Below are 22334 nucleotides of genomic sequence, written 5' to 3'. Positions count from 1 at the left end.
AAAGGAAATCGGATCACTGCTTGCTCACGACATACATCGTATTACATTAATCCTGTGCTTCAGGGCATTCACTGGCTGCCTTTGGGCCAAGAAGGATTATTTTTTTTCCTTTTCTCTCTTGATGTATAAATTGGCTCCTAATTTTTTCAGTTTGACTTTTGTTCTGTTCCTCTAATGACCAGCCAACTGGAAATAGGCCACGTGTCTAGACAGGATGCAAAAGTACAGTGCTGCACTGCTGCTGGTGCCACTTAAAGTAAGCTTATAGTTAAACTGGTAGCCAGATTTAGGATCAAGAAGAATTTTTCCCCTAATCCAAGTGGAATGGTTAGGGGGGTTTTTGCTTGTTTTGTTGCGTTCCTCTGTGTTGAAGGGCACAGTCTTTGTCCTGGATCCCCTGTGAATATGCAAAAAAAAAAAAATCTTGCTATACTGGAACCTACAATATTAGCAATATCTTTGATTTACCCTACTTCCTTTCTGTAGGTCATTATAGAACTTTTTTTTATTATTATTGTAGATGATGTTTGTTCCCATTAAAAACTTGGGCAGTATTATAGCAGGAAACAGATGGGGTTTTTTAGCGCATTCAGGACTCTGTGGCTGCCTGCTAGTACTGGGAAATAGATTTGTTGACCTAGGTTGCCATTTCAGACTGATGTTCCTGTAGAACTGAATCCCATTTGCAGCACCATCATCACAATTCACCTTAGATCCATTTATTGCAAAAGTGTGCAGCAGAGCAGAATTCAGGCTCTCCATACATAGATGTAAAACGGCAATCAGTTTTTCAAGGCATGAGAATGTAACTCCAATAGCCAAGCTGATCACCTTTCTATCAGCGTATTACATTGGGTGACCGAAGGACATTTCTTTAAAGGAATGATCATGAGCACTATGTCAGCCAGGACATCCAAGCAGTTAAGAAAGAAATGTTTGAAGGCATGTTCAGGTTTGTTGAGACCTTACATTTGATCCATGTAATTCTTCTAAAGGGTGTTTTCTGAACTGTATAAGATGCATCCAGCAAATAGAATGGACTTTTATAATTTGCTAAGGAAAAAAACCCACAGTACGTGAAATGTGAGATCCTTGTCCTGTTCAAAATAAGCTTATCTGGGTGGTAATCCTCTTGTGCGTACAATTACAGCTTTGTGCTGTGTTTTTTCAGCTTAAGGAAGATTTCCCCCTTGGAAATTCAGTACAACGGAAATGGCAACGTAGCTGCTCAAAAGATGTTTAGTGCATGTGGATTTTTGACATGAGAATGCCCCAATTTTGAATACATAAGGTAACAGCTAGAATCAGTCTGAAAATAAGACCCTTCTGTTATATTTTGGCTTCATAAACATGTCTATTTTTCATTCACAATCTTATTCTGAATTTCTGTCAAGTCTGAAAATATTTCAAGCAAATTCAGCTAAACAAAGAAATAACTTTTATTTCAGATAAACAGAGATTTCTGCTAATATCAGTCCTGTTCAGTCTCTGGCTGGGACACCACACATTGTGTCCACTTTCTGCAGCTAATGTCCATATAGACTCCTGACAATTGGATAAAGGTGTACTTTAAAAAGTCTTTTGACAGAGCATTAGAATAATTAAGATCAGGTACTTCAAAATATGTGTTTCTTCTTATGTCACTGGAGTTGCAGATGATCTCAAACATAAATCAGCACATTAAGTAGACAGACGTGTTTATTAAAAGCTAGAAGTCCATGGCACTTTTGAACTTCATCAAGGTATGAATTTTGTACCATCCATTTTAACTGCTTTTATTCTCATTTTTTATGAATGCTGTAAAAATATGAGGCTTCTTTTGATTTCATAAGGAAAGGTGTGGATCTCTTATTGTGAAAAAAATGGAAACTCATGCATGCTACCAACAGCACTACCTTAATTTTTCTTCAGCCACAATATGGGATATGAAAGCAGTCTCACTTAGTCACTTAATACTACAGTACAGAAAGGCGTGTTAGAACAGGGATCTGAACCTTTGATGCTAATGCCCAGCTTGACATCAACAGAAGTGGTTGAGGGTAACAGCAATGAGCCATATGCTTTTAGAAATAGAAACCCCAAAAGATTTCTCTTGGAGCCTGTCATCTATGGCAAGAATCTGCAGGCTGGCCTGGCAGGGAATGGGAACTTCTACTCCCTTTCTCATGAGGTCAGCACAGTGTGAGACCTGAAGACGTTTTTTCCTCCTTTAGGTTCTGCGACTTTCCCACCCCTAGCTTTGCTATGGCAGAAGTCTGCCTTTCAGAATACTATTTGCCCCAACCTGTCACCTCTCAGTAAACCATCACTACCTGCAATGCATCTCCTTCTCAGTTCCTGAGTTTTTGAAATGGATGGCAAGCCTGGCACTGCCTCTTCTGCAGCGTGTAGCAGAGTTTGTGGTGCATCATGCTGTGCTAATACAGGGCTATAAATCTGCATTTGCCCAGTAAATCCATGCCTGGCTGATGGTAGATACTATCCACAATATTTTAGGATGCCTATTATCATGAGTAGTTTCTGGCCTCGTAATGGCTGCTAGGAATAATATTTATGGAAATATGTCATTAGCCCTAAAAGTGTTTATCAGAAGTGATTAATAGGAATAATTGCCTGTTAGGTAAACAAGAAGTTACAGAAGCTTATGAACTGATTTCTAATGATTCACAGCTCCTGCACATTCAGACACAAAGCCACAGATCAGACTAATTTGGTGGTAATGACAACCTTTACGAGTTTTGTGATGTTTTAATTTAATTTAAACAAACAAACAAACAAAAAGCAGTAGGTGCATCCCTCCTGACTCCCCTGCTCCTCCGTGAACCGGGTCACAGAGCTCCAGAAGCAGCACAGCGAGACCGAGCACCGAATCATCACTGTCCGCGACCCGCTTCAGACTGCGAACCAAAGTATCGCTTTCAGCGCATACGCTCTCGGGATGACCTGCTTTGCTCCCGGGCCAGGATCATTCCCAAACTGGAGACCCATGAGCCTAGGTAGCCCAGATACAAACTCAGGCCTGATGCCCACCCCCCCCCCACCACCGTTGCTGAGTCCTTTCACAGCTCCTCTTCCAAACTTGGCCACGTCAAACTGCTCCCTGCTTGGGGACCAGCCTAGTGACCGTCACACCAGAGTTCAGCCTTCCAATGTTTCAAATCGCAGGTGACTAGCCCTGGCCTTCCCCCGTAAGCATTGTCCAGCTCATAGCTAATCTGTATTTAGTACCAGAGGGCATCCAGAGTTCACGCATATAAAATACTTAGTTTCTTCACCTTAAAAAAAAATCACTTAATATCCAGAATTGTGAACAAGGATGAACGAGGGTCAATATAATGTCCCACTTTTTATTGTCTTTGCCTTTGTTTAAACTTAAAACACCTGAAACTGGATCCTCAGGTTACAACATTTTAGTTCCATAAAATTCTGAAATCTAGCTAAAGGAAATTAAAAATGTCATCTGAAATTCTTTCTTTCTCTCCGCACTCTCTAAGCTGTCATTTCAAAACTGCTTAGGGCAAATCCCTTAGGAAAAGCAGACTGGCAAATGACCAGGGTTTCTTTTTATTCTGATAAAAGCCAAGTTTGAAAAAAGTGTTGCATTCTACTTTGTTAAGAGCAGGAGCTGGACATTAGGGTGCGTATTCATCAGGAACATCTATTTGCCTTGATTGCTGCCCAGCCACTTTAAAGGACATCTATTCTAATCCCTGTGATGCAATGCTTGGGTTTTCCTGACACTCTGTATTTATGATGAGCACGTTATTCATCACATAAAGCAGGGAAAACAAAGAGTCAGATTCTGATTTCCCTTGCAGTGACATAAATCCACAAAGGCTAATGGAATTATTGTAGATTTATGCTCTGGTGAGTGCAGGATTTGGCCTAGCAGCTCTATAAATTCTCTAGTTTTGAGCCTAGCAGGACAGCTATACACACCATGTAAGTCCTGAACCATCTGGTTTCTCTGAGAGTACAGGAGCTTTTTAGGGAGTTCTTTCTGGCTCTAATTGAATATGGTTAGTTATTTCTTTCCCCATTGCTGCCATTGACTACAATGATCCCTTTCTTACAAATTTTAATTACTTCATGAGCTGTACAGCACTTGACTGGATGTTACTTCATTAAACTGAAGAGGCTATATAAAAGGTTGAACTGATTGCAGCTCATGTGAAGAGAAGGAAGCAAAGCCACAAGATCTTCATTCAGCAGAATGGGAGAAAGATTTGTGGCAGCCAGGGACTGCTAGCAAAGGAAGGTCTTTGGAAGTAAAGGTGGAACACAAGCTGAGATTGAAATTCTTGATTGTAAACTATCAGGGGAGCGATAGAGTATAGCAATAACGATTGCTGATAATAGGTACTTCCTTTTTGGAAAAGCATAGCTGTATAGATCACATATAACCTAAATTACAAATGATATTCCCTTTCGTGCAGACGTATAACCAAGACTGCACAACTGGCGGGATTAAGAGAAAGAAAAAAAAAGAGGATTTTTTACACCAGATGTTTTTTCAGAGGCACGTCAAGACCAAATGACTTTCCAGAGGTTCTTTGGGAAAGCAAAGAGTCTTTTTTCCAAGTAGTTTAGTAGTCTTAGAAAGTTTTTTGTCAGCTTGAGGAAGTGCTAAGGTTTAAAGGGCACTGAGCAATATTTCAGAAATAGTTCGCAGTTAGAACTGTAGCAGAGCTCGTGATGTGTGTCGTTCTTTCATGGTTACAGTAATGCAGGGGAGGCTGAAGGGATCGACAAGTTCTGGAAAGTCAATAGAGTGCCATAGCGAGTTAGCCAATGTTCAGTCAACCAAGCTCTTTGATTAGCTCAGCCTGCCAGTATTTTTTTCCAGGATAAATTATTTGATGGCTCTGAACAGCATTGACCTTACTTTACCTTTAGGATAGCTTTACCCTTCCATTGTTTATCTTCTAAAAAAGAAATGCTTTTCAGAAAGGAGACTTGCTTTTTAGAATAATAGCCATAGAGTATCTGGCACAAACTTTCTCAGGACATTTAGGAAGGTACACGAGGTTTTACAAGAGACCGATTTGGATGATAAAACTAACACATGAAACACATCATCCTTTGTTAAGTAAAATCCTTTGTGTCAAAGGCAGTATTCATGTGTTCACTGTGATATATGTAATATATGAAACAAACCCTTAGCTTTCTAGCATGAACATTTCACACAGCATGAAGCAAATAAACTATATGTTGATCTTAGTTACCCTTGTGAAACATTACAGACTTTAAAAGCATGATATAAAAATAGAAGCATTGATTAGCCCAGTCTTTGGCATATCTTGCACAATGGTTTATGAAACTAGTAGTTTTCCTTTATGTAGCAACTTCAGTCTTTCATAGCATCCGTACAATAGTTGAGTTATTTAGCCTCATTTTGCGGGGGGTGGGGGGAGAGAGAATGGCAAAACCAAGCTAAAGCATTCATAAGAACCCACCTTATTGAGGAGAGGGTAGCATAGAGCAGAGCTCGGAGCTTTTGTTTCTTCCCTTAATCTTTTGTCACTACAATGTTATTCTAAATCTCACAAATACAAGTCTTTATTTTGAAAGCGTACTTCAGTGCACTCCAGCAGTGCTACCTGTCCCAGCCAGTGCCGGACCTTCCTTTCAGGTCAGCGATACGGGTTGAGAGCCCAGCTGTTGAGACATCTGGAAGTCAGCAGCCTGAGCGTGAGGCTCCCTCGCTTGCTCCCTGCTGTGTGTCCTTCCAATACCCCCCATCAGTCCGCAGGACTGATATAACCCAACTGTCTTTGGCTTTGTCCCCTCATTTTCCTTTGCAACAGAACCGTGTTGGTAGCAAGTCACTGCTGATTTGTGTATTTTCTTAACTGGATGTGCATTAGAGAGTTTGAAAGAAGTCTACTGTTCCAGTATATTGCATTAGGCCAGAGTATATGAATGTTTTTCACAGTGGTATGCATTGCTAGACTAGAACTATTCAACAGAGATTGCGCTGGATAGAATTAGGAAATATGTTGATTAGACGGCAGTGTAACTTTGTCTCCGAAGTTAAACGTACAGCCTTATCTTTTTAAAAACATCATGTGGCAACCAACATACATATATCCGGTTCTCAATTATGTGTGGGCAGATGACACAGTTTCTAATTGAATGCCTTGTGCCTTTTCTCAGTCACCGTCCTTCTCTCCTCTGGAAGGACAATGCCACACCTTCCTCTTTTTGACAAAACTGAAGGGTACATGCTGCCCACACGAAGCCACAGTCTGCCCACTACTGCTTAAAGCTTCATCTCTTGTCTTTGGAGACCTATATGCACATTTTTCAAAAGTAAATACACTACCTATGCTGCTATAGCTTAATTTATCCATGCCTTTGCTGAATACAGGTTTTCTCCTCTGCTGCTCTTTTACACTGGACAATTGATATGTAACCACCACTCACCTGTGATATACGTTGGTGTCTCAGTGAACAGTAGTGTCCTGGAGAGCAAATGGACTGGACAGTATCAGCATAAAGAGGGATGCCACAAGGACCCCCTACGCTCCTTCGCCTGGGGGCACCTGCCCAGGGCCCCGTCTCTCTCTCGTCTCTGGAAAGCCATAGCACAGATTAGCCATGACACGTGGGAGATTTCAGCCCCTAGTTTCATGGTGGTACATTTTTATCCATTTGTATTTGTGTAAAAGTTATAGGTTGAGCAATGTTAAAGAGCAGTCTTTGAAAGCACTCCAAAAAGGTGCTGGCAAATGACGAGCTCTGCTCTTTATTGCTTAGCTGTTTCAAAAATGTCCAGAGCTTCTTGTTTCTCATTTTGGAAATGTATTATTGCTTTATATTTGTTATTTTGGCTCTTCCAAAACACTTTCCTTCTTCATCTTGCTTTTGCTAGGATTTAAAATTTCATAGCCTTGTTTATATATTGTATTTCTGCTGTTGAATGCAAATCTAATTCTGTCCTTCCCAAGATGCTTCCAGATCAGATTTTATGCAAAAGAGTTTTTATCTTCTGATTTACTTTGCAGATATGATGAGCCCAGAAAAGTTAGAAGTATTTTGAAAACAGAACAGAAACATTTTCCTTTGCTTGGACCTTTGCTTTGGTAAGATGTGCTGAGCTGACTGCAGCTGATCAGGGTATCATCCCCCCCCCTCACACTCACAGATGCTCAGCTCTGATCTGTTGACGTAACGTCGCAGACAGTTGCACCCTAACCTGGTTCTGTCAGTATGACTTGGGTTAGGGGAAACACTATATTTAAGCACTTTTTTTTTTTTTTTTTAACCTGCATCATCCAGATAGACTGCATCAGACAGCAAGGGAGCAACTACTTGCATAATCATATCAGTAACGGTTTAATCCAAGCTTCCTACAGAAGGAGTCATTCAAGCAACTGGGCTTATTGAGCCAACGTGAGTTGCTCTAGTCCCTGCAATAGGAAATGTGTTGGAGGCAAGGAGAAGATAAAAGAGCTGAGAAAGCTGAAGTGCTCAGCTCTGATCTGGACTAGGTTAGAAATAGTTTTGTTCCACAGGAAAGTAGCAAGAGCACATCTGATCTCATAACTCTAAACCTGCTTTTTGCAGGTTTTTTTTTTTTCCAAATTTCAGTATGAATAAATAATCAAATTACCTTCACAGAAACTGATGTAAAGAAATCTGAAGAGGAGTTATGCCATCCCACCCCCCACCCCCCCCAATAATCTTGTATTGTAACAGAATTTAGCGATAGCTTTGAATATGGAACAATTACTCCTGTTTCTTAAGAGGTAGAGTTTGAAATACTGTTATCTGCACCAACACATTTATTTAAATCAAGAAGATTTTGTGTCAGTGTTTTCTATATAAGACTCTGAGGGTTTTTTGTGACTATGTCAATGTGTTTTCCACCTGGAGAAAGCAGTTTCAAACAACATAAGAACAAACTAATAGAAAGCACATTTTGAAGATCCTAGGATCCTGAAACTTATTGCACTGCTAGTTAAATGTTTAGTCTGTGCTCTGTGTTTTTGTTAAATCTCTCTTTATTTAATCTCTCTCTACATAAATCCTGATCATATTAAGTAATTATAAATAGTGCAATTGGCTAGTCTCTAATTAGGGGAGGAAAACACTCAGTGATGCATGAACAACAGGTTAATGTAGAGCAGTCTGTAAATCGCTCTGCCCAGGGCTCTGCAGATTGTGTTATACTCCTTAGGCAATGGCTTTAGAAAGCCTGTGTAACGTAAGGAAATCAAACCAGTGTATCATTACATGCATATTTGTAATTGATAAGAACAAAACAAACATTCACTGAGCAAATCAGTGATGTGCTGTTAAAACACCACATGCCTGAGGTTTAGAAGTTTTTTACAATACTGAGTATTTAGTGTGTAAAATGAATGTGCAAAAGAGCTGAAAACAGCAAAGAAACAAAAGATTTCTAACCTTAATATCTCCCATTGTGTTAAGACAAGATAATGTAAGTTACATAATAATTCCTGGGGAATAGCTACTTCATTATCTCACCAACTAATTGAATCTTATCAAGGAAGAAATAATTGCATGTTAAAAGAAACCAGCAAAGGCTGCACATTAATGTTACATCTTAAATTAGTAAAATGCCTCATTTCACTTCTGCTCTCTGAAGGGCTAAAACGAGAACCCTAAGGTGTGGCCATAATTTGGGGTGGAAATGAATAAAACCCATTTGCGTTTCGTTACTGGGATCCTGCTCCCAGTAATCCCCGAGATGAGTTCATGTAAGAGTGGATTTTGCGCACCAGCTTGGCAGCACTTGAACCGGCTAGTGGGCTGTAGGCTTTGCTCCTTCTTTCAGGATTATGATTTTGGTTTGCTTTTGTTTAATTCTAGGCTGTTTGATAGGTACCATGACCTCCATATGTTTTTTTGCTAAGAATCCTTCCCTTTACAAAGCAAGCAATTACTTTGGTGCCTCAGTTTCCCCTTCTGTAATAATTTTCTTCATTTTGAGATTTACCGCCAGAGCTGGGTATCGTTACCAAGGACTCAATTCTTGTGCCTGGTGTACAGAGATGGGGCTTGTCCAGCCGGCTGGTGAAGCATCCAGTGAACTGAAAGCAGCTGGGGCAAATTACTTATGACCTTTGAAAAGAATGCTTGTTGGCCCTAATAATTCCTTACTTGGTTTTCCCCTCTGTCAGAGTTGTGATGGTGCCTTGTTTGCTATAACTGTTGATGTTTTCATCATTCATTTACCATGAGATTAATCCTTTTTTTTTTTTTTTTTGTCTTGATTTTAATGACAACTGCTGGTGATGAGTTCCACTAGTGTTTGTGGTGTCACTGACCCAGTTTTGAACCCTTCTTCTTCCTGTTTATATCTCTGCTGAGGCAAGCTGAGCAGAACTGAACACAGCATTCCAGCAAAGATTGATTTACACACTATTAGATTACTTTCAGTTGTATTTTCTACTCTGTTCCTTCAATATTCTAACTTTGCTTTTAGGACCTCACATTGGATAGCAATGATTCCACTGACCTGCCCTCCATGGTGCCAAATGCTTTTTTCAGTGCTGATACAATTCATTTAATATTCAGGCACACTGTATGAATAGTTAAGTACCTTTCTTTCATGTATATTGCATATCACTTCTTAGCTTTTTCAAAATATTATGGCTCCAAACTGTTTTTTTTCTAATATTACCTAATTTTAAAACACAAGTTTTGCTATATCATTTTGCTGTCTGAAAAAGGAAATTTGTTAACTGTTTCATCTCATGCCTTTTATCTGATTTCTGATTCAGGATAATACTTTTCCTCTTGCTTCAAACCATATGGCTTATTTAATAGGGATTTCATTAGAGAATATGCGAATCCCCATGCTGATTATAAAAAACAGGGGTTTTAGCTGTTAATTCAGAGTCTGCACACAGGGAATTCTACTGTATTAGAAAGGTATAGGTTTTGTATGCACCAGCTTTTCCTCTATAGGGCATTTATAATGCCAGTACTGAAACATATTACAGGCATTCAGTATTTCGCAGCTTGAAATATTTTATTCAGTTCACCTGGCACTGAAGCAAAGCTTATCCCCAGATAATCTATTATGCTTTCTTTCAAATGTTTCCTACACCCCAGCCCTCCATATCATTGAAATACCACAGTAGCTGATTCTACTGTAAGTTCAACATTCATTTTAAATTCCTGGCACTACTCCCAGTGGAGCTATGTTAATTTGCAGCAGCTAAAAATATGGCCCAATAGTGCTGTTTTGCTGCATATCCCCTCCTCCCCAAACAAAACAAAGCATTTCAGTGCTTAGAGAACACATTTGTCATATATACAATGCTATTTAACAATACGTTGACAGAGAATAGTATGATACCTAGAATGCTGTGATGAGTGCCTTTAATCTGTTTCAATAACAGCTTACAATGCACTGAAATACCTGTTTGATTTTATATAAAGCATATTAATAACTACTTCCTGAACTAAATTTAATAGTGTTCCATTACTCCTGGCTTTTTTTCTCCTGCTTCAGAGGCAATAGTAGAAAGCGTCAGGTCTACCACCTCAGCATATCCTAATTATCAGTTTTCCAAAGTCAAAACAATATTATAAACTGGAAAGTTTTGCCCACTGGAAATCACCTTGCCAGGAATGGTTCATCATTGTGGTAGGAGCAAAGCAGTATCCTAGTGTATTACAAAGAAAGGAAACCTGGGTCAGGAAGCAAAAGAAGACCTCAGTTGCCCATTACCTGTCTCTACACAGGTCAGCCCTCAGCTCTGTGAAGACCCACTGTACCGAACAGATGCCGCCTGTGTGGGGGGCCTGCCTAGTCAGAGGATACGTATTTAAGTCCCTTTGAATCTGTAGACAAGTATAAAACTCACAAGTAGAAATGAAAAATATTGATGAGAATCAGGAGGATAATTAAGACAATGAACTTCACAAGTATAAGAAATATATACGCTTCTGTTTTTAAAAATAGACAACAAGAAGAAGAATAAATCTAATTATTTGGGGGAGTGACCTATTCCCAGTGTGGTCCATTCCTACTCATTAGTTAAACCTTTGTACATTCTTCCCATTGATGGCCTTGTGATTTAAACAGATGACTGAGTTCCCTCCTGAACAGGACAGTCTTCTTGAACGGGGACTGAGGAAATGTCATGTCAATATGAAATGAGATCTTTCATGGACAAGATGAAGCAGTATTTAGCTTAAATGTATTGAATTTTGAAGTAGGGTGACTCTCTGTTAAATATCAGAAGGTGCACTATTAAGGAAAAATAACACAAATACAAAAAACTATACTCTGTGTGCATTGCTGACACTTGACTCAAAATCATCCTGAAGTTCACTCTGCCTAGGTCTCGGTGGTGAGCACAGGATATTCCCAAAGCTGAATAAAAAGCAGAAGGCCTGAGTGCCTTTATATGAGTTTTGCATCAGAGAACAAAATGAATCATTCATCCTACACGGAGAGACAAGCAGAGGTAAACTCAGGTTTTCAGGCTAAGAACTTTAGGCATCTGTGTCATTAGAGGTAGAGGAGGAAAATGCCTCACAGGCTTCTGTGTTGGCGGTAATCTTCTATATTAAAGGGGAGGAGAAGCTAATTCCTGAATTTCTGGCTGCAAAATCACTGCCTCAAGGACAATGTCATGTCTAAATCCTGCCCTTTGGTCAAGCTGTGTAGCACAAAGTATTAGAAACAGAGGTAGGTTTTAGGCTATGTAGTGTATGTGAAGAATAGCCTAAACCACACATTAGTAAAACAGACTGGAGAGGTACTCCAGCAAGCATTCGAATTAGGTTAGATCCTTGCTCACATTTTCTTCCTCATCACCCATCATGCACCTATTTCCTTTGGCTGTTTGGTAAGTCAGTGCACTTTCTCACTGCAGTACTCTGCAGTCTTCACCTCATAAGAGATTTTGCCTGATTACTGGTAAGACCTGCAACATGGAGAACTGACATGCTAGACAAAACACCATTATTTTAAATCTGATCGATCATTGCAGGACAGTGCACAGCTATTTGTAAAACATGCCTTTTGACTTAGCAAGGCTCTGAAGTTCAGCAGTAGCATACTCCATGTACAAGAAATTGCAACGTTCCTCGTACCTCTTGGACTTTCCCACAGCTTCGTGGGATAACTACTGTGCTTATTGGGCACTCTCTCCATGCTCTACTCACAGAAGTTGGTACTTCTGTTTGTTTTCAGTGACTGTTCTTACCCCGCTCACCAAGCAGTACTCCTTCTTTTCCTGCAGACTTTTACAAAACTCTTCCCAAAAAACTGAATTCTCTGTCCTTCATGAGCCTGAGTTTTCAGCTGTTCTTATAGTTTCATCCACTTCCTCTGATCCTTGTACATGATGGCTTGTGAAAGTGCCTTGCCTGATTTGTACACCTCTTCATGGTACCACAGGCAAAAATCTGCATTTTGATCACATTGTTTGACCACTTATTGGCTCTTTCATGTTCTGGAAAAGTTTAATCACTACTGCTTTTAAAGGGTCCCTCTTTTATTGTTGTTTGTTCTGCATTTCTTCTACACCAAAAATTTTTTCTTTTGTCCTAAACTCATTTTCTTAAGTCATCCTGATACAACTGCCCTCCCCCAGGAGTGTACAACAAAGCTCACAGGTTTCATCTTAACCCTTCTACAGTCCTCACAGTATATAAGGTCCTAACAGACTTTTAGCAAATCATTGTAAATATGTAAATACAGTGGGAAAATGTTCAGTTGTGTCTCTGACAGTATCAGAGATGATCTGAATGATATAAATAGTTGGGATATGGTGCTATTCCCTGGACTTTTGCTCACATATTTTCCTCCAGGTTGCTGAAACTTGCATTCAAGTAAGGATTTAAACAATTAAGCCTTCTGCAGTGTATATCACTACCTGAAAATATCTAAGCTACTTATTAGGATAGGTTCAAAGATTCAACCCATCTGTCACCTTTATGCAGATAAGTCAAGAGGAAGCCAAAATTTGTTTCAAAAACTTTTACAAATGCTGACAGGAGCAAAGACTCCTGAAAGTGCAGTGAGAGCCAATGGAGAGGTAAAAAGCTGATCCCCATTCAGGACTGCATATTAAGATATAAATGAAATAGTTTCACCTCATACTTAGTCCTAGATCCAGCACCCACAGTGTCTCCTGAAGCCTCCTAGAAGAGTTTTTTCCAATGTTATTTGATGTTTTTATCAATGAACCATAGAACATCTGGTTCATATCCATAGAACAAAGATGTCACCAAGATAGGTGAGGCAATAAATAATAAGCTTAGGGACAAGTTATTGATCACAGTCCAGCAAAATGTACTCTAGTACGGGCAATTGCTGTGTAGTGTATTTGGATGCAAAGAACACCAGCTGTGCTTACAGGGCGAGAGGCTCCTTGAAGTAGTCACTAGAAGAACCCAAGTGCCTCCTCACTGGCCTGTTTCAATGTTGTGGCCATGGCATTTAGTAAGATGCTTGCACATGCATCAAGGGTAGTAGTAGAATAAGCTGGGAAGACACTTTGCCTCTGAACACAGCATTGCTGGGACCATTACTAGAACCCTGTTTCTGACTCGACAGTCCCATTTGAGTAATGATGTGGGAAGTGCAGAGCGTACAAAGGGGTCCACAAATAATTCAGGTCACGAAAGACACAATTTACAATGTGGAGACTGAGGAGTACTACTGGATTTTTAAGATCTGATCCATGCATAAAGCTTTTGTTCACATAGTGGTGGGTTTTCCAGTCTTGCAGGCAAAGGCATTGGAACATCCAATAGCTGGAACTGAAGATAAAGGAGGAAAAAAACAACTTTGAACCCTAAAATGAGTGTACCTTCCTAGCTGTGAAGGTAGTTAAACATTGGAACAGCTTATCAGGAGGCTGTAAGTCCATCACAACCTTCGGTCTTCAAGAAATGATTATATGTCTTCCTATAAAACGTGCTTTAATCCAGCTTCTGAGCAAAAGTCAGCAGACAGAGAAGGTCAGACCAGCTCATTATACTGGTCCCTACTGGCCATCACCTCCATGAAAGAAATCTGTGAAGAGCAGAGCTGAGATTTAATTAATCACGTTTTTAAACTAAAAGCTTTTTATTCATGTTGAGTTTTGCTTCTTTCTTTTGTTCATGAGAGCGATTACCAATTCCATAGAGAAGAGTTTACAGTAAATACGAATAAAAGCTCAGCAATAATAGTTTAAAGCTGAAGTATCATTTTACCATAAATATTTAGTGCAGAGCCTGTGGTGGAATTATGTCATTTGGAACAAGTAATGCCTATAATCCACTTACTCCCTTCATCTTTTGTTCCTTTTAGTATTAATTCAAATTTTAATAGTATTGGAAAAACACAGCTGCTTCTTGTTGGAAAGAGTTATTTTCTCTATATTTACAGGAATAATTGATTGAGTGAGATGAAATCTGTAAATCTGGGTTTTAAAAATGAAATTATACAGTGAACCATGTTTGTCCAAGCTGTTTCCGGGGAAGATGTGTCAATAACCCTTTTTCTCATCCTGTGGATGGTTTTGTTCCAAATGTGATTAAAAGGCTACTGTCAAGATTTAGACACAAGTATTAATCTTCATACAAATTGCTCAATTCCACTGCGGAAGTTTCCCGCATTGTGTTCTGTGTGATCTGGAGCAGAACTTTTACTGATAGATGTTCATGCAGTGACTATCAAGGGACATTCATGAACAAAATTAAAGCCTAAAACAAGAGGGGAAACACATGCATATATTTTTATACACCATAGTTATTTTTTTCAAAGAAATTATGAAGGACTTTGTTGTTCACTATAAAATTATCTGATGACACATAGAAGTAATATCAGCAGGATTTTGGATAGTTATCTACATGTAGGTGGCAAACCATGAATCAGTTACATAATTCATACAAAACTTATGTATGCAAAATTCTCACACCCCCTGCAGAATATATGATGTTGGGAGATGTCACATATATTACAGGGGGGGAAAACAGCACAATATTTAAAGAGATTTTTAGAAATGCTACTGGAGCTACTTTTCATATCCTTCTCCTTATAAATTGAGATGATTTATCTGTAACCGTACTGCATAAAATATCTGAAAACAACCAACCTTGTGCCTTCCGAGTGCATTATCTTGAGACATAGGCAGACAACTAGCTATGGGTTCCATTGGTAGGATGCAGATTTCTTGTACTCAAAAGGATAAAAATTCTGTTTCTGGGCCTGTAATGTTGTGAGATATTACACTTTATTAATGGAAAAACTGTTATAATTTTATGTACAGAAAATCTGCTAAGATTATGATGTTTGCTGAGTATCTTTTTTATGTGTGTTTGTAGGGAAAAGCGTTTGCTCTGGAAAGAGTTGTTAGCTAATACCAGAAACAATCTGAAATATGTCTGGCTATGTTTCATTCTCATATTTACTAAGGCTGCAATGTAAGCAGAGATGATTTACATTTACAGGTATGTCTCTTTGGAATGACACCATGAAAGACCCTTAAAATTATTCCCATACATAGACCCACCTACATCCACTCTAAACAGAACAAACTCAAAGAAGATGAATCTGTTTTGTGGCATCTACTGCAGTTTTACAACTTAGTTCTACTACACAGTGCAATGAAACTAAAACCTTTCAAAGAAAGAGATTCATTAAAGCATAATTGAGTGAAAATACTGACAATTCCAGCAAGAAGATGGATGTCTAAATGGTTAGGACATGGCCCAGGATATGGGACAAAGCTTCAAATCCAGATCTACATGCAGTGAGCAAAAGTTCTTTAACACAGATAATCTTGAAGCAATTAAAAGGCCTTGGCTGGGCACCTCCCAGTACTTCCTAGGGCCAGTACTTTGGTGACCATACTCCTAAAATGTTTCTCTTTCTCTCTCTCTTTTCTGTTTAAAATTGTGTTGATTGATACATCTTTGTGAAACATTTGCATTTGATAAATTGTCATTTATTCGGAAATGTCTCAGCCAGTTCTAAAACAAATTTGCTTCACAGACTCTACCAAAAGCAATAAGGAAATTCCTCTACTCTGCATTAAACATCTCCCATCCATACTTAACTTACATACATGTGCTGTTCCAAGACCTGCACTAACATGAGTGATACTTGCCCAGGGGCATGAAGATTTTGCAGTGCCCATCCTCTCTGAAGACAGAACAGTCATTTCACCTCTTGTTGCAAAATGCAGGGAACAAAATTAATCAATGATTGTCAGAGAAAAAAGGACGGGTTTGGAGAAGAAAAATAAAACTTTCATTTCTATTATTTTTTTTTAATCACATCACAGCAATTTTTTAAAAGTATCTCATGTATAAGATATCCAAATAATGATTGAAAACTATTTATATCCCAGCTTCCCCATCACAATGGAACGCTATATGAAAACACAGTGATCAATATTAATTAGTACAACCCCACTGCGCACAAAAACATACAAAGCACAATAGCATTACGAAAAATGCATACAAAAAGCCTCTAGAGGCACTCCAAAGGCAAATTGAAAACCCTGTAAAATCCAAGCAACTTTTGCCAGTCTAATTCAATAGGTGACTTTGCTGCTTTGCACCGGTCTTGGAGGAATGTTCCAGAATGTGGGCTTTTCTGGTGAGGGCACCTTCCCCTCCCATGCCTCCCACATGTCTCCCTGTGCTCTAGGCAATTGCAGCAGCAATGCTGGGGATTTGGGAAACTGGTACAAGCAAGAGCAGCCCTGAGGCTACTGTGTTGAAACTGGAAAGTAGATCACCACACAGCTGGTCTAGGACCAAGCAGCACTGACATGGCTTACAGCCACCACTGCAAACTGTTCCTGAATTATACTTTTGCCCTTCAGGTACCAGAAGAGGATTTGGGCCATTAGCTCCTATTCTGAGATAATCAAGCTGGTTAATAGATAAACTTCCCACTGTCAGACATCAGAATTCTCAAAAATATTGTTTTATAATTAAAGAGACATTTGAAAGCAACAGTTTCTACGCAAACTACGTGCATGATCCCCTTCCCCTCAGACATTAGAAATGTTATTTTAAAGTACCTTTGCATATCCTTTAAAGCTATGAAAACTATCCGTTAATAATATTAAATACTATCCAAAGAGCTAAACTGCAGCAAATACAACTCTTCCTAATATGGTAAGATCCCTCTGCTTTAAGAAGCCTTCTTTGCATCTTTATGGTACTGTAACTCCCAGTGTTTGTCTAATAGCAAGTGTATTAGATCTGGTTAAATGCCACGAGTAAGGCTTCAGTGGAAAAGACAGCATAATCTCACGGTGCCTAAGGGATGAACAGCTTATGCCAGTGGGGTATCATTTTGCCCTTGAGTAGATCATTACATTCTTTCAGTGTCCTACATATGTATCGATGCATAGTTATGTCTGTAAAATACCCTCTTTTAAACTTCAAACACTGCAAAATCTACAACCACAACATTTCTCCTTCAGGAGAGTCTGTCCATTGTGTTGTGTGTGCTAATGTGTAGATCCTGGACCACCATTTTCTCTGTTTTCTTTTGACTCCCATCTAACTTGAATATGAACATGCTGGCAGGGCTAAGTACTTTATTATCCAATATCTATATGGAATCAATTCTGACGGATTTTTAACTGAAAGCTCCTCAGAAAAATTAGCAGCTGTGCACTGTCAATCTGGTAGGTGGTAGGTGCTGAATACTGTCCACTGTGGATCATGTATGGACTACAATGGACTATATTCTGATGGAGTACTGTAGAAATGAATGATATGCCACTCACCTTAGCTACCTAAAAGTGGAGATCCAGTCTGAATTAATGATGCAATGTCCCTAAGAAATCACTGCAGAGAGACAGGCAGTTGCAGAGGCAGATTCAGATCACACTAAAACAGGTATCTGAGATAGATAGCTGAGAAGAACTGATGCCTGGAGGTACCTATATGCCATGACTGCGCATAGAGACAGCTGAAATGATTAGCCAGGACCAAGCATCTATCTTCCAGATGGTCTAACGTGGGTGAGATGAATCCAACCCTCGCCTTCCAATTCAGATGTTGAAATGATTAAAAGAGAAACACTTCAGCGCAACAAGCAGAGAGGTACCTCAGATGGCATCTTTAGCTCCTTCTCCTAACTCTGTAGGGTACTGAGGAACTTGCATGATGGAGTGATCCTGACTGTTGTGCAGGGAGATGCGAAGGACTAACCCACAGGAAACTCCAGGCACAGGCTGTGTCTGAACTGGCTCTTCTCTGATCTCTTGGGGGAATAGGTGCCAAACTAGGAATAGATTAGAGGATAGGAGGCAGCAATCACTCAGCCTGGTAGGATAAATATTTGGTCTGGTGAGAGCTCTATTATAAGCATTCCTCAACCTAAATAGTTTCCAATCCACCTTCTGTCTGTGGGTGGTGGCTCTAATGATACGACTGTGGTGGGGTTATTTTCCAGCTCCATTTTTAAGCTGGGCCACTGTGCAGATAGGAATGTAAGATGTGAAGGGGTAAAAAGACCCTAAATAAGAGGAATGCTGACTTAACCATGCTTAAGTTTCAGTCCCGTTGGTTAAGACCCAATCCCATCCCTGCTCCCAGGAGTCCCCATGCATTTTCTATTTAAGTCACTGGATGAAATACAGGCACAGAACTGGGAGCTTGGATCAGAACTGGTAGTCCTGGTGTCTAAGATCAGAAACAAAACAAAAGCCCTCTCAGACCTTCTTTACGCAGCTGGGAGGTATCAAAAAGGACAATTCTGTGACAATTATTACAGACCTGGTAAAATTCAAATAGAATTGATATAAATATTTTTTTCTTGTTCTTTTGCGTTAAGGACTCACTTTTGGTCCAGTAGCTGGGCTGACAATCGCTCTAATAATGACAAGTTTGTGAAACAGGAATATCAGGTGTTGTTTCCTGACCCTGTTAGACATGTATGTTTTTGGCATACAAATCCCTTCAGTAATCCGAGAAGCACCCAGATTACTGGTAGTAAATATTTTCCAGCTGCATTTGCCCGAGTCTTCTCCCACCCCACCACTTGTCATCCCATCTTTCTTCCAGACCTGGCCCTGGGAGTGCCCAAGCACTGTAACATCTGTTTCTGTGGAGAGCAGCAATAGAGCTGCTGACGTGAGAGCCCTGACGGTCTCCTCATCCTGTGCCATGGCCTTGTACGCACGGCAGAGCAGAAATTTTCAGAAAGACTCTTTAGGATAATAACAGAGGAACCAGGAAAGGATTTTGCTTGAAACAATGTCCTGGAACCTTTCAGAAAAGAAGTAACTCAACCCAGAAGCACACCATTATACATGACAACCTGTCAGATAAGTAAAATGATGCAAAAGATACCAATGTAACAAAAGGTAATGGAATGAAAACAGAGTCCCGAGAAAATCAGCAACCGGAGCTTAGAGCCCAACTCCTCTGGTGCCTTTGAACATCTCCCACAGCCCCCATTTAGCAGGGAGAGGAGGTGGCAGTTCAAGGAGCAACCCTAACCTTCTTCACCAGATTCCCCAAGAGAGCACTGTGGAGCACTAATGACAGTAAGATGGTGCCTTCAGTGGCACAGCGTGAGGCTTGTGCTTTAGGGTGTTTGTTTTACGCCCTTACCTTTACATTAAGGGACTTAAAGCAGACGAGGTCTTCAGGGCAAGATGCTCTCTGGATGTGTGCTTTATCACGCCCATTGCTCTAGGGCCTTAAAGGTGATATAGGTCTCTAAAAACTACTGCACCATAAATCATCTTTACCATTTTCTTCCCACTGTGACCCTCACCTTCCCCATGTAACAGATTATCATTAGTCTGTTATAAAGTACCTGACCATTTCAACCATTCATCTTCCTCTGGATTGCAGAGCTTGTACCCAGAACAGGGTTCCACTATGAACCAGCTCACCCAAGATAACGTGACCCATTTGAACCCATCTTACTAAACATATTGCAGATCCAGCCGAAGGACCAGCTCAGATGGAATTATATTCTCAAGACCTAAATACCATTCATTTTACTCCTTGCTAGCAGAACCAACAGAGACTTGCTCTGATTCTTTAGCCCTTTGAAAAGCTAATTTGTAGACTAAGCTCAGGTGACAGCAATATTTCTTTCAGACCTCATATCACCTTATTCAAAACAAGAAGTACACTTTGGTCTGAAGGATAGAGAAGGTTTCCAAGCACAGGGAGGAAACAACTGAAATGGAACAGTGGGCTTTTAAGTCACATTGTGCTTGAGCAGGATTATAATGCTCTCAGGGCTGTGTCCCGAATCCCTTCTTCAAACACTTCAGCATAATCAGCTTTCTAGGCCTTTCAGCTCCATGCCAAATGGCAATAATGCCAACGCTGTCCACATGAGCTGAATCACCTCCAAATAAGACATAACAGTATTGTCATCACACGACTCCAATAACACTATGTGGCAATAAAGAAGTCAGGTTTCTTTATCCTGCATTGGAAGAGAGTCTATCATTATTCTCCTGTTAGAGGCAGGGTTACCAAAGCCACAAGGTGAAAAAACAAAAATGGGAAATGAGCTTTTCATGTTGTTAAAGACCAATACCCCTGCCATAGGAGATCCTGATGTTTCTGGATACAGTGGTATTACCAGAAGATTACCATGTGGCATTAGGACACTCTGGAACCTACTGTTCTTGCTGGGTGGGTGCACAGGGAATGGACAGAGGTTTTATCCTGAAGACCTCAGTACAGAGATAACCTAGAAAGCTTCTCTGTGATCGCTTCCTCTGATGCAGTAATTGATTGTGTTGACACTTCCAGTCCCTCCAGGGCAATGTTAAACAGTTCAATGGACACCAGGGTGGTGTAAACTGAGCTGGTACATTTTCCCTGGAATATTCACAGGTAGCTAAGAGGTGAAGAGGTAAGAAACTGGTTTCTCAGCTATAACTGGGAAAAATTCTGGTCTTAAAACTTCACTGCCAGCTCACTCAGTTGGATGCTGGTCTTGTTTAGGAGGCAACTAAAAAATCAGTGACTTCTGGTGCTGCCTAGCTGAGGCTGGTGACCAGCATCCTGCGCTCGCCTGCTAGGCTGTTTTCCACTAATAGCTTACACTTGCAGGCCACAGACAGCAACGCTTCACGTAGCTAATTACCAGCTCTAAGTTGGCAATCAGCTACTGAAACGGAGTAAAGATCAGCAGCCTGAACCTTGTCTCAGCTGTCACTGGGACTTCAGCCACGAACATTTCAGCTGCCAACAGACATGAATGATTCCATATGTACAGTAAATTTAGGGTGTCAAAGGCTCTGTCACACTTTAAAACAAGGGTATTACTGGCATTAGAGGCAATAATGGACCACCTGGGCCATCACCAATAATACCATGGCTACTCTGATAATTATCATGGGCATTGACAATTCATTGTGAGATGGAAGCCCCCTTACATGGTGTGTATTGGAGAGGTTTGGACTACAGAGCTCCATCTTTGCATCTTGGGCAAGCACAAGGAAAATATTTGGCTGTGACTATGAGGACAGGCTTTCCGTAGCTTGCTAGTTATGGATGAAAAGCTGAGGTGTAAACAGACATGTTCTGACCAAGCCTGAATTAGAGCTCAGCCTCTTAAGTTGTAGAATTACACACACATACAGACTTCAGGAAATCAATACAGATCAATTCTCTCTCATCTTTTATTTAGATATCTATAAACTGAAGTTGTGCAGGCTACAGCTGTTTTTTAAGGAAAAAAAAAAAAGTCTTTGCAAAAATAGCAATTCATAGAAACTCAACTTTTCATAGGAACTTACCACTTATGACATATTTCTTGCCAGAAAAAGTTTGTGTGTTTTTTTTTTTTCCAAATCCAGAATGAAATTAATTTTCAAAATGAGGAAAATCACAGAATTTTCACAATATTGTAGCAGTATTAGCCTTTTTGGGACAGGCTGGCAGCCTGGGATCAAGTCCCCCTTCTGCACAAAGCATGGGTCTTCAGCATTAGACTTTGCTGGGATGGTTTATTTTACTTACACAAAGTAGCTTTCAACAGATTTGGGTTTGTTTTGATACAGAATAAGAACATTTTTAAAATGTGTAAGAGTTCTGCAGAATGAAAGAACAACTCTCAGCCAGCTCTACTCCTGCAATTCAGGTCAATAACTTGTTCACCAGAGCACTACCATGGCAATACAAAATACTGGAAAATAAAAAGATGTAAGTGACCCTCTCTGAAGAGTTCCTGACAATTTGAGCTGAATCTCAGTACAATATCTTTATCACAATACCATCTTTCCTCTCTGAAACTGTCACTGTCACTATAGTAACTGCCATATTAAAAAAATTCCCCTGCTAATCTTGAAATATGAACATATACCTAAAATAGCCACACTTATTGTACCAGTAATATCACCAAAGGA

At 39.9% G+C, this 22334-nt stretch overlaps 1 protein-coding gene across 1 annotated transcript in view; it reads right to left on the bottom strand.

Moving 5' to 3' along the window:
- CTTNBP2 (cortactin binding protein 2) overlaps positions 1-22334 on the bottom strand; it is a 145746-nt gene that overhangs the window by 123033 nt on the left and 379 nt on the right. The gene's annotated exons all lie outside the window — the stretch shown is intronic.

This window comes from Aquila chrysaetos, chromosome 5 (assembly GCF_900496995.4).
Source record: "Aquila chrysaetos chrysaetos chromosome 5, bAquChr1.4, whole genome shotgun sequence".
In the NCBI taxonomy this organism is placed as follows: Eukaryota; Metazoa; Chordata; class Aves; order Accipitriformes; family Accipitridae; genus Aquila; species Aquila chrysaetos.
The sequence above is the reverse complement of the archived record's forward strand: the minus strand, read 5'-3'. Positions and strand labels throughout refer to the sequence as shown.